Source organism: Protomyctophum parallelum (genome assembly GCF_964188405.1).
Source record: "Protomyctophum parallelum genome assembly, chromosome: 23".
In the NCBI taxonomy this organism is placed as follows: domain Eukaryota; kingdom Metazoa; phylum Chordata; class Actinopteri; order Myctophiformes; family Myctophidae; genus Protomyctophum; species Protomyctophum parallelum.
In genome coordinates this window covers 11,351,981-11,364,837 of record NC_139715.1, presented here as the reverse complement: position 1 = coordinate 11,364,837, position 12,857 = coordinate 11,351,981, and the positions used below count along the sequence as shown (strand labels likewise).

Sequence of the window (12,857 nt, the reverse complement as noted above, 5' to 3'; positions counted from 1 at the left end):
ACTATTTCGAAAATAGTAGATCTACAAGCATTGTGAGGTTTTACATCGGCTATTTTCAATTGGCCGAAATGTACAGTATAGGGCTGAAGTGGGTAATGACAGACAGACAGACACCATATTGCTCAGACCTTGGATTCACTTTCATATACGCTTAATCTGTCTGGTATGGAAACATAGCACACGTGCACGCACACACGTGCACGCACGCACACACACACACACACACACACACACACACACACACACACACACACAGTTCTGTTTAGTGTAGTCGCCGTGGCTACTTAAAAGCGTGCAGTGAGTCAGGTGCTGTCAAGTCATGTTTATCCATGTGCGTGCGTGGCTGGCATGTCTCATGTTAGCAACAGCTGCCATTTAAATATTATTTTTCTTATTCATGAAAAACAATATTTGTTGGGAATGTTTCTTTTAAAGGTTTTGAAATAATAATTAAAAACAAAACACAGGAAACCAAAAATAAATAAACCAGTGCTATAAACAAGGTTTAAATGGAAGCAGCATATGGAGTTTGTCCTCTGCTGCATATGGGAGCTTAAATGTACAAGCAGAATGAACTCAGTGTCCGACACTAAGCTAAGGTTTTTGGTAACATGAGCACAGAGACAGATGTTTCTTTGGGGGAAGCACTGATTTAGTAGCAACTATCAGCAGAACAAACTTAGCCTTATCGTACATATGTCATGCTCACATTGTTGCACTTTTCTCGGGTCCTACTCCTTATAGGCTTTGGGGAAACACCCTGTGATAAAAAAAAACTTATTCACATTTTATTCACTGATTCAGCTCGGGAGGATTTTGCAAGACCACTGTGGCTTAGTTAACACAGAAGCTGTTTCTGACTAACAGAGAGAGCGAGCAGGAGTGAGGTGTGAGTTACTGGGTGGCGGGTGCCTCGATCATGTGTACGGTGTATCCCAATTTACACCTTCACACACACACACACACACACACACACACACACACACACACACACACACACACACACACACACACACACACACACACACACACAGCACACAGCACACACACCATTAATACTGCTACGACGCAATATGAGAATTGAGAAGGTGTCTTGGATGCTATTGACACATGGGACACTTTGGTATTCACATGTCCTTATCCTGGTATGTCTCTGTTTCAGATGCACACACGTACTTGCGTGTGCACGCACGCACGCACGCACGCATGCACGCACACACACACACACACACACACACACACACACACACACACACACACACACACACACACACACTCTCTCTTCAGGGAGGTAGTGACAGGCCACAGTACTCAATTATCCTTTGATGCTTGCTGCCTGCAGTGACTCTGTCCATCCCTCCTTCATCCTCCTATACTGGGCTGCCATTAAAAATAGCCCCTAAAACATGCGCGTAGCCGCATACAACAGGATTCAAATGTCGGTTGTTTGGCACCCAGCAAGTTAAATGAGAAATGGTGCATTTATCCAAGGCGCTTTACATAGATTGAATTCATTCATACACCAACGGCGGAGGAAACTATGCAACGCACCAACCATCATGGGGAGCAATTAGGGGTTCAGAGTCTGACTCTTGCTCAAACGTATACCTCGACACTGATTCTGGGGAAGCCCGGGATCCTTCCGGTTACCAAGCGGCCACTCTGACTCTACCCCTGAGCCACTGCCGCCCCTGTGTATAATCTCATCTCCGAGACCCCCCCCCCCCCGCCCCTCCTTGACCCCCTTTTCAGATAAGAGGGGCTTCAGAGAGATGTGGCAAACAGAGTGGCCCCACCTAGTGGCGTTCAGCCCGCACTGGCACTGCAGCAGCCATTGATTATATGCACACGGCTGCCATCTTGCCAGCAAGGTGCTACCTAGGTGCAACTTCCCTGCAGAGTCTTAGGCCTGACTCACACCTTTCGATCTAGCATACAACATTGATGCATGCTAGATGTATGAGACTTGTTTACTGATGCAAGCTCCCAATGCATTTCCAATGGAAGTCACGTGGGTTTTTTTTTTTAAGATATTTTTTTTTGCGGCTTACGCCTTTTATTGATTTTTGAAGGGACAGATAGTAGGCTGACAGGAAACGGGAGAGAGATGGGGGGATGACATGCAGTAAAGGCCGTGTCGGGTCCGGGAGTCGAACCCGCGGCACACTGCGACTGGATTACCAGTCCGGTGCCCAGACCGTTACGCTACGGCCTGGGCGAAGTCACGTGGTTTGACACAACATTTTTGTTGTACGGCTTTCGGCTGTGTTTCGACTGCCCCCCTCCCCCTCATACAACAAAAATGTTGTGTAAAACCATGTGACTCCCATTGGAAATGCATTGCGAGCTTGCATTGATTGATTGAAATATTTATTAACAGTTTGCAGGATTACAGTACATTTCAAGCACAAACTCAATACAAAGACTGTCAACTGTGAGTGGACGACCCAATTAAGCATTACACTTTACACAGGGTCCACCATGTTCAATTCATCAAAACATTTAGAGACGTACAAATAGACACTTCTATATACCGTAGTTAACCCATTCTGACTGGGCACCCATTTTGGTGTCGGCATCATGTTATGCTTTAGCTATTGAAAAATAGCAGATCTACAAGCTCATAGCGCGCCACCGAGTGGCGCGCTAAGAGCTTGTAGGTCTGCTATTTTTTTTAAATCGAAGAGCGACTGACATTTTTAGAATCTGATCTCAGGTCAGAATGGGTTCATCAGACTGTGTGTGTCCGGCGGAAACCTCGTGTGAATCTGATCTCAGGTCAGAATGGGTTCATCAGACCAGTGTGTGTCCAGTGGAAACCTCGTATGAATCTGATCTCAGGTCAGAATGGGTTAAAGAACAGAATCTGAAATATCGGACAGATCCGTCTTGAGCACATGCCTATAGACACTTGGCTAATTATTTTGCATTTACAAACTTTTGTATTGACCTTTACTTACTGTGTGCCTGTGTGTGCTGAAGACTTTCATCAAAGGCTTGGAGTTCCCACATCCCCTCCTAGCAGCCACTTAGCAGTTCTGTTGGACACCATGCAGGACAGCCATCTGCTGGACATATCAAGTACATGCAGCTCTAAGACAAATTCATATTCCACTTGGAGACTGTGGTGACAATGGTTTGGTTATGTTGACTATACATTCGGTCAATGAAATGAGTAGGCTGTCACTGGTGTTGATGTGGATGATTGACGGGCATAGGGGCGGACCCAAGGTTACCTTTAACATCACCTGTTCACCTGCTGTGGACACAGAGAGAGAGGGGGTGTGTGGGACGCCATACCTTTTGTTGACCGCTTTATTTCATTTACTTTATTTACTTTGTAGCTGTGGTCATTTTGCTTTACGTTTGAGCACCATTATGAGTTATCTACATTGCTTTAATAAAACCCTTAAAATGCATCATTTGGATCCAGCGAATTCCTTTTGTTTGCGGCGGAGCGCGTCTGACAACATGGCCCATCCCATCGCCTATCAGCGACTTTAAGTTTACAAGTTTATTTTTCATGTCGCTATCACACTGGTTAATATTGGAAATTAAACCGCAAAGCTACTTAGTACCAAAACCAATACATTATAATGTATTTGTATAATGTACAAAAATGTATTTAGCAAAGTAAGGTCTAATAACGGCATGGCTTCACTGTGGATCTGTGTGTAATCCACACCAAAATAAATTATTTAGCAATATAAAAAAATATTCCGATATGTACTACTTTGTTGGCCTACTGTCAGCATGCACAAAACATTTGACACTGATCAGTCCAGTGGTTTGCAAGTAGTCGCGGAGGTGCAGACACACAAACTATAATGTGCAAATCTAGATGGCTCGCTCCTTGGTGCCACGCCACGCTCACATGTTGCAATGCGACGTATTGTGAGCTTGTAGATCAGCTATTAATTACTATTATTGCACACCACAATTGTACAACTAAGTATAATACAGGGCTTATGTGTTTAATCGATTTAGTTGATGAGACTAATGGGTAGATTTTGAAGGTGCGTTTTACCAATGGAAATACATAAATTGGCCTCGCTCTGCGCACATTCGTATTATGAAAGGCATATCGGCCCGTGTTGAACGCACACACATTATGGCTTACCGCGTTCCTGAATATTTTAGCATTGTGGGAGTGTCCATATGTTAATTATTTTCGCTTTGCGCAATTTGCTATTAAGCCCCTTGACCTAAAGACACTCAGCGCATAACGATTAGACGTGGGTCTGACCACCTCATAAACGCAAAAAGCACTGTTTGATTTGACACTTGAGCGGCTCTGAGAGGCTGCTAGAGTGTTGCCATGTCTGTTTATTATAAGCGGCTTATTTTTTTTCTGTGTGGTTGCTTTTCTTGTTTCTAAAGTGGTTATTTGGGCTTTTCTCCTAATGTTGTTTAAACCAGTGATCCTCACACAGCACATTCCCATGTCAAGGATCCCCAGATGAATGCATTTTCCCAACTAAGGACGGCTAATCCAAAAATTAAATAAAATGATTACTTTTGAAAATAGCAGATCTATACCAGCTCACAATGCATCACATTCATTCATTAAAACTATGAACTCTGACTGCAGGGGGATATATAATGATCAGTATAACAATGTGCAAGAACATATTTAAAAAGAAGGAAGAACTTTATATTTGTGGACAATCAAAATATGTTTTTTTATTTTAATGTGGTGTCATTCAAATTAATCTGGATATGGCAGACTCACTATTTAGAAAATAAAAACATGGCACTTCATTTAAAATAGGTTACAGACCCCTGTTATATGCGCTTCTTTTGGGATTATTTTTATAGACCTATTTAGTTGTTTCTATGGGACATGGCAACATGGCTGCTCTCTGCTGGCAAAGAGAGAGGCTTTCTTTGGTAAAAATGTTGAGATTAGAAACGGCCATAATTCTTACATTTCTCAACCTTTAAAAAAAATAAAAACATCTCCATAATCCTTGGGAACTTTGCTTTCATACGCTGTATCACACCCGATTCAAGTCTTCTTAAATAAAATGCTACGAGCGAACTCAGCGAAGACCATACCATCGGGGCCACAGCATTAAGCAGCACGCATTCAACTCATTCCTTCCTCGTGATTTGAATGAAATAAAATATAATAAACGTTATTTTACTGTTTTTTTTTCAATAGAAACAAATAAAGAGCGTGTGTAGGCTACTGTGTGCAAGTGCAACAGTGCATATACATGCATGCACTAGGCTATATTTCTTCCGTGTCGGGATGGTGATTGAGCTCTTCAAGTTCACAGCCCGTTTGTCTTTCATAAAAAAACGTTGATATTAGCCTATAAACACTCATGGTTCTCTCATTTCTCAACCGTTTTATTAAATGTAAAAATCTCCATATTCCTTAGGAATCTTGCTTTCATTCGCTGTATGGTACATGGTTCTATCGTTATCGAATTAAACAATATCAAACGAACTTGCATGTTCGGGGGTTAGACGATTCTGGGAACATTACGCATGGATTGCCAATTTGCAAATATGCTGCTATCTACTCGCAGTTCCATTCCGATCTGAAAGGTATAGGTGGGTCTGTTCTTTTGAGGCATAAAGGTGATAGCATGCAGTGCAATAGGAATAATTAACCCAAATGTGACAAAGTCATGTCATGTCTTCTATGGTGCCAGCCTGAAGAAATGTATTACCACGATCCCCAAAGTGCGCATTCCGTATGTGACATCAGCTGACTGGTAAATAGAATAGTACAGACATGTTGATTGGGTACGTCTCAAACACGCCTTAAACACACCCATGACTAATTCAAGGCCGTTTTGCGCACTCCGCGGGGTGTCAAAAGCGCTTCTTAACATGCCCAAAATTGCAATATGACATACCACACGCCCCCAGATCATAATACTGTAATTAGATTAGTAATATAGAAGTAAGTAAAATAGAAGTCCTAAATCAACCCCTAAGTCTAAATATGGGTTGTGATATATTTCCTGTCAATGTCCCAGCCCAGCAGGGTAGCTCTTCAGAGCAATGAGGCCCGTCTGGGCTCAATCATTTTCCTCTACCTCTGCTGCACTCAAATATGGCCAAATTAATGGGCACATAATAGCCTACCTACACACAGTTCCAACATATTGTCGCTGTCGGGTGGAATTAAACCTTGCATGTTCAAAACAGTTACTATTCATGAAATGGAAAAGAATGTTACAATGGATCCTGAAGTTATTTTAGTCACAACAAACTCTTAATACTTATTCATTGGTTAAAAATGTATAAAACACACACATACAGAGCCACTCTCAACTGGCTGGTGACCATATTTTGTGCATGATGCAAATACAATAGATGGCCAATATGTCAGTACTCAGTACTTAATGTGCAACATAACCAGTCCATCACGAATTCACAATGATACATAAAGCCGAAAGTTAGCCAATGTTTTTTCTGTTCTCCAGTCTCCAGAGTTTGGTTTCAGCTGGACTTGAGCAATTTCAATGCATAATTATAATCTAGCTAGCTGCATGGTTAGTTAGCAAACGTCTACAAACAAACGGACAGTGTTATATAATATTAGTTAGAAAATGCATGATTTTAAAGTTCACCTCTCCGTTCTGATTGGTTGTTGTTGATGTCAGCACCTGCAACTTGAAAATAATAAAAAATCAAATCATAACGTGATGCCACGGCCTGATGGCCCGCCCGGTACATCAAGTGGCAAGCCAGTCCAATAGCAGCCAATAGACAACATTAGCCGTGTTTGCGCTCATATCATAATAGTTTAGGTTTCGTTTAGTTGAGTTGATGACGTTGCCGCACGCGAGCTTCCGGCGCAACAATTGGTGGAGCGACCGACGCTCCCACCAATCAGAGCTCGCCTCACTACAGGTCACAGGTTAAGCAGCTGAGAGTGGGACTGTGGGAGATTTGAAGCCATTCGCTGCACAGACATTAGTCGCATCTCTCTCAACGATACCTGATCACACACTAACCGAACGCACCCGGTGAAAACTAAATGACATTCATCATCATGGAGAACAACAACAACAAGGAGCGGAGGACAGACAGTTTACTGATGAGGTTAGTTGTGTTTTAACTGATTAGATTCGATTCCCCTCTGGTCTGTCGTCTGTAAGCACCGCCTGGCTGGTGCTAATGGACGCCCGCTGGTCTGTCGTCTCTGCACGTCCGTAGGCGTCCGTGTGCTTACAGACGCCTACACGTGCAGACACTGTCTGTCGTCTGTAACTTTAGCACACACACACTTGTGTGCTAAAGTGTGCAAACACACACACTGTGTGTCTGTCAGTGTCAGCACCACGTACGGTGCTTAGGCTACAGACGACAGACCAGCGTTTTTAATGGTTGGTAAATGTACCTGAAGTGAGTTGCGATGAAGAAGTGAGCAAATTAAGTTAGGCCAGGTGCTACGCCGTGCAGATTTCTGCAATGGGTGTCATCACTTACCTGATGTTTTCTGAGGCTGATTTGAGAACTGTCAAGTGGCATTTCTTCCTCAGCCTATAGTGGGAATAAGCATGGGCTTGGGATAACCGTGGATATGCACTGCACGGCTTGGGATACACTGCCGCCATGTCTTTCCTTCTCAGAATGCATTTCTTTCATGTGGATTCCAACGCGTTCAAAGAACTATCGTTCACGAACGCGCTCATTTTTTGGCTGAACGTGAACTGAACGTACTGTATTTCTGTTTGATGAACGTCATTGTGAACGCGTTCATTTCTGTCGTGTGTGAACGTCACTTTCTCACGTTCAACTTCGTTCAAGATTGAGTGAGCCTTCCAGGCGAAACCTCCGCTAAAACACACCCTAACCACTCCTTAATATCTAGCGGAAAACCCACCAATAAGTTCTTATCCGACACAAATTAACTAATCTTTCTCAGCCGTACAATTTCACTGGAGCGCACAGAGCGCATAGGCCTATGCACGTAGACAGCAGACACATGTCCCGACCCAAACACTGAGGAGGTAAAGTGAAGTTGTTGTGATTAAACATAATGTGCCACGAAAAATAGCTGTCCATAGATGTCCAAGTGTGCATACATGATCGCCTCGTTCGGCCAACAAAATATATCTCCCTCCCTCCACAGAAGCGCAGTGATGCCTGATTTATTCTTCGTCGTACACATGTCCCATTCCATGCTGAAAATCTACAATCTTTCAGCTGATCTACAAGCGTTGCGGACGCAACGCGTTGTGAGCTTGTCGATCAGCTATTTTCAGCACGTGGAAATATGCAGGCTGTGAGAACTGAGACCCTTCACAATAAAAGCATGCAGCTTTCACAGACAGAAAAATGCCAGCAAAATTGTGGGGGCAGAATTCAGCTGCCTGAGTTTTATATAAGATGAGCAGGTGCTAAAAAAAGCATCATGTATTAGAGCCATAGCCAGCAGACAGCTCTCACCCCCCTATACCGGGAATATGAATTCCTGCCATCCGGCCAATGGTTAAAGACCCCTGTTACTAAAACCAACAGGTACAAATTCTCATTCATACCTACCTCCATCCGAGCCATCAACAAGGAAGCAGGAGGAGGTAGATGTAGTTACACTCGGTGCACTTTAGCCCTGGTTGCACTTTATAGTTAATGTAACATCTGTATCTTGTGATAATGTATTGTATACGTATGTCTGTTGTTATGTATGTACTGTTTGTAATGTCTTTGAGAGCTTTTATTATCTGCTGTAAAAATATATAATAGGAATTAATTTGGATAATGGTAATGGAGATATTGTAAAAGTTGTCACTTTATTAATCCCCCAAGGTTTTTTTATTCAATAAAGTCTGAGGTTCTATATGGCTGCTGTGGTAATAATAATCATAATAATTTAAAAAAAAAGAACGATAATGAACTAAAATATTTTTTGGAACCATGAACTTTAGTTCAAAATGTTTAATGATGAACTAAGAACTGAACTAGTTCCTTTTTAAATTTCTGAACTGTGAACTGAACTAGTTCGTAAAATAAATGAACTTTCCCAACACGGAATGCACACTGTGCGTTAATATTCTATCTATCTCTCTCTCTATTACAGGCTGAAGAAGTGCTGCTTTGGCGAATCAAACATCATCAGGTATAATCTGAGTTCCCAGACGTTTTCGACACTAGATAGGCACACCAGGTATGTTCTTCTAGTCCTTTCACAATGATAATAATGTAAGAATGATAGCATTATTTAAACATGCTAGGTTCTGTTTAAGCCTATACCTGCATGGTATAGTTCTTCAGGAATTTGTCTCTCTGCATTCTATGTCTATAAAATAATAACGTATGTTATGTTACATGTATGTATATAGGCTAGTAAGGGTACAGTAGTAATATGTTACCTTGATTATTGTAAGTCACTCTGCATAAAAGCGCATGCTAAATACCTTCATTGTAATGGTAATTTGTACATTTTTGTCATCATCAGATTCAGCACTCCACCACCACCAGCCTCTAAGTTCGAGGAGGAGGATGTAATTGGACAGCAGGTTGAGGAAGCAGGTATGCTGGCTGTCACAATTATTAATTACGTAATCGCAATTATTTGAGATAGTCATAATTACTTTGCATAATCAGAAATTCAGAACCATTTGCATTCTATAAGTTATTCTGTTGTAAAATGTTCAATGCTCAGTGCGCTATTTCCGAAGGCGCCCTATGTTGGCCTGTTTTGGTCACAGTAAATTATTAATTTATTTGTGCATTTGAGTTATTTTATTTGTCATATCTTCCCTGTGCAAATCTTCAATGTCAAAAACATAATTAACCCATTCTGACCGGGCACCCATTTTGGTGTTGGCATCATGTTATGCTTTAGCTATTGAAAAATAGCAGATCTACAAGCTCATATCGCGCCACCGAGTGGCGCGATACGAGCTTGTAGGTCTGCTATTTTTGAAAAATCGAAGAGCGACTGACATTTTTAGAATCTGATCTCAGGTCAGAATGGGTTAATCAGACCAGTGTGTGTCAAGTGGAAACCTCGTATGAATCTGATCTCAGGTCAGAATGGGTTAAATCGTTAATCACAATTATTTTCATGACAATAATCTTCAACTTCAATTTCATGTGACAGCCCTAGATGCAGGGAGCGTCTTCACCTCAGAGCAAACTTCTAAGAAGAAGAAATTCTGCTTCAAAGTGAGGAAGAGCAGGCATGATGCTGGAAGGACAGCGAGCGTTGCAGAAGACAATTTACAGTAAGTACACTATCTGACATGCTTACTGTGTGTTCTCTTATTTATTTTATCTTGCACTATGAAAGCACCGTTAAGGGTTTATACTATAGTGTTTTAATTGTATATTTTGTTAATTATTGGTGGTGTGATATCGTTTACTCTGCTGTTTTTTACAGTACTTTTCTTACCCTTTAACTTCATCTTAACTGCTGTGCTGCCCTGGTATCTGAATTTCCCTGGTAAGATCAATGAAGGTCTCATTTAAATCTTAATGTGTTCAGGTCCAGGCTCCTCTCACAAGAAATGAAGATCGAAAACATGGAGGAAGAGAGGAAGAACATGGTGATTTTGGTCGACATGATGAGGACTAAGATTGCAGCCATGGAGATCAAGGAAATTAGAAATTTCCAGCTCCTGGAAATGGCAAGGAGGTTGGTTGAAATGGAGATGACAGCTGTTCAATCTTATCCAACGACAACAAAATATTCTTTATACGTTTGGGTCTGAGAGGCTAAATGTCATCAAATGGTCCGTAGCTCAAATGGGTCTGAGAGGCTAAATGTCATCAAATGGTGGTCCGTGGCTCAAATGCTGAAAAAATAATGGACCTTTATGTGAAAAGGGTGGAAATCCTGCACTGGACTGGAGCAGTGGTTCCCAAAGTGGGGTCCGGGGGTTCCAGAGATAGAAATGCCATTCAATGGGGGTCTCTTATGGGGGTGGACCTGTGGCATATGTTTTCAAATGGGCGTCTGCGGGCTAAATTAGTGACAATTTGGGGGTCCTTGGACATGAAAAAGTTTGGGAACCACTGACTGCACTACTTATTGCTTCACCATCACATGTTTTGTTTCACGTGTGAATCAATAGCACCCCCATCTGGCGGAGTCAGGTATTAGAGTTCCCTGGCAAGATCAATGAAGGTCTCATTTTAATCTTAATGTGTTCAGGTCCAGGGTCCTCTCAGAAATGAAGATCAAAAACATGGAGGAAGAGAGGAAGAACATGGTGATTTTGGTCGACATGACGAGGACTAAGATTGCAGCCATGGAGAAGGACGAGGGAATTAGACATTTCCAGCTCCTGGGCATGGCAAGGAGGTTGGTTGAAATGGAGATGGCAGCTGTTCTGGAGAGGCCAAAAGACTGCAAAAGAGACGGTTAGAGAAATGGGCGGAGGAGAGACTCGAAGAAAAGGACACTTTGTCACAAACGTGATTCCATTTTGTTATTTTTGTATATAAGAACAAAGCGTATTATATTATTTTGGTGCTAAGTGGCTTGTTTGAATGTTGAATGCGTATAAGAACAAAGCGTATTATATTATTTTGGTGCTAAGTGGCTTGTTTGAATGCGTTAGCAATCTGTTTTATCTGGTGGGAAGCTGTGTAGTGGTGCTCAGTTCGGGGAATTACTGTATGTGCTTTATGGATGTTGGATGCACTAATAAGCTGTAGAGTGTAGATGTAGAGATGTTAACGTTTTGGTACTGAGTGACACAAGCAATTTGTGATCCATGGAAATGTAAGACTTTCTTTTCAAAAATGTAGGGTTGGTTGTAAATGTTGGTATATTTTGCTGCTTTTCTCATTTAGGCAAAATAAATATGGATCACATTCTCACTTTGTGACTATTTTTTGTTTGTTTTATTTTTTCTGTCATAGAACTTGCCACTTTCTTTGGAGAATAGGTTTCTTGTCGACGCTGGGTAGTAATTGGGTAATATTACTACAGTTGTAATATACAAAGAAAACTATATGAACATTGAAATATTGTTGTCATATTATGACAATAAAGGAAATGTAAAAAAAAAACTGTTATTGTGTTTCACAACTTCATATTCTCCAAATAATGTGCCTTTATAGATGGCAGATAATTTTCGCATTCTGTTTCCGTGCGGGTAACAGGAAATACAATATTGAAATAATAGAATATGCCTTTATGGCCATTAGCTTTTAATCCATTTTAGACTGAGGCTGATTCTAAAAACGGCCTCAGTCTAACTACGTTTTCTGAAAACTTCAAATATTTATATAGCAGCATCAAAAAGTGGTTCCCGCCCAGAATGGGTTAAATGATGCAGAGTTGATAACCAAATGGACCCTGGTAGGTAGATCTTAAACTGTAAAGTGTAAAGTAAAAATTAAACCAAATGAACCCGTATGGGTACTCTCAGGTACATTATTGTTAAACATCTGCATTAATTAATTTACAAGCAGTCTAATTAGAGAATGTAGAAGAAATTGTCATTTTGATCAACGTTTGCCTGTTATCTCTCCTAATGGTACCAACATCAATACAGCATGGAATTGTGGACAAAATCTTATCCAACGACAACAAAATATTCTTTATACGCTAAATGTCATCAAATGGTCCGTGGCTCAAAGGGTCTGAGAAGCTATATATGTCATCAATGGTGGTCCGTGGCTCAAATGCTGAATAAATAATGGACCTTTATGTGAAAAGGGTTGAAATCCTGCACTGGACTGGAGTAGTGGTTCCCAAAGTGGGGTCCGGGGAGTCGGGACCCCCAGGGGTCCTTGAGGGAGTTCCAGGGGGTCCCCCAGCTAGATGATAGTTTGGTACCAACTTAAAAACACGGGGGTGTAACAAGGCTTAATAAATACAATAACGTAGTGAACTACATATATATCATCATTTTATCAGGTCATTATATATAAAA

General features: G+C 41.4%; 1 protein-coding gene across 1 annotated transcript in view; it reads left to right on the top strand.

Moving 5' to 3' along the window:
• LOC310854396 (chloride intracellular channel protein 4) overlaps positions 1–12,857 on the top strand; it is a 54,160-nt gene that overhangs the window by 22,427 nt on the left and 18,876 nt on the right. The gene's annotated exons all lie outside the window — the stretch shown is intronic.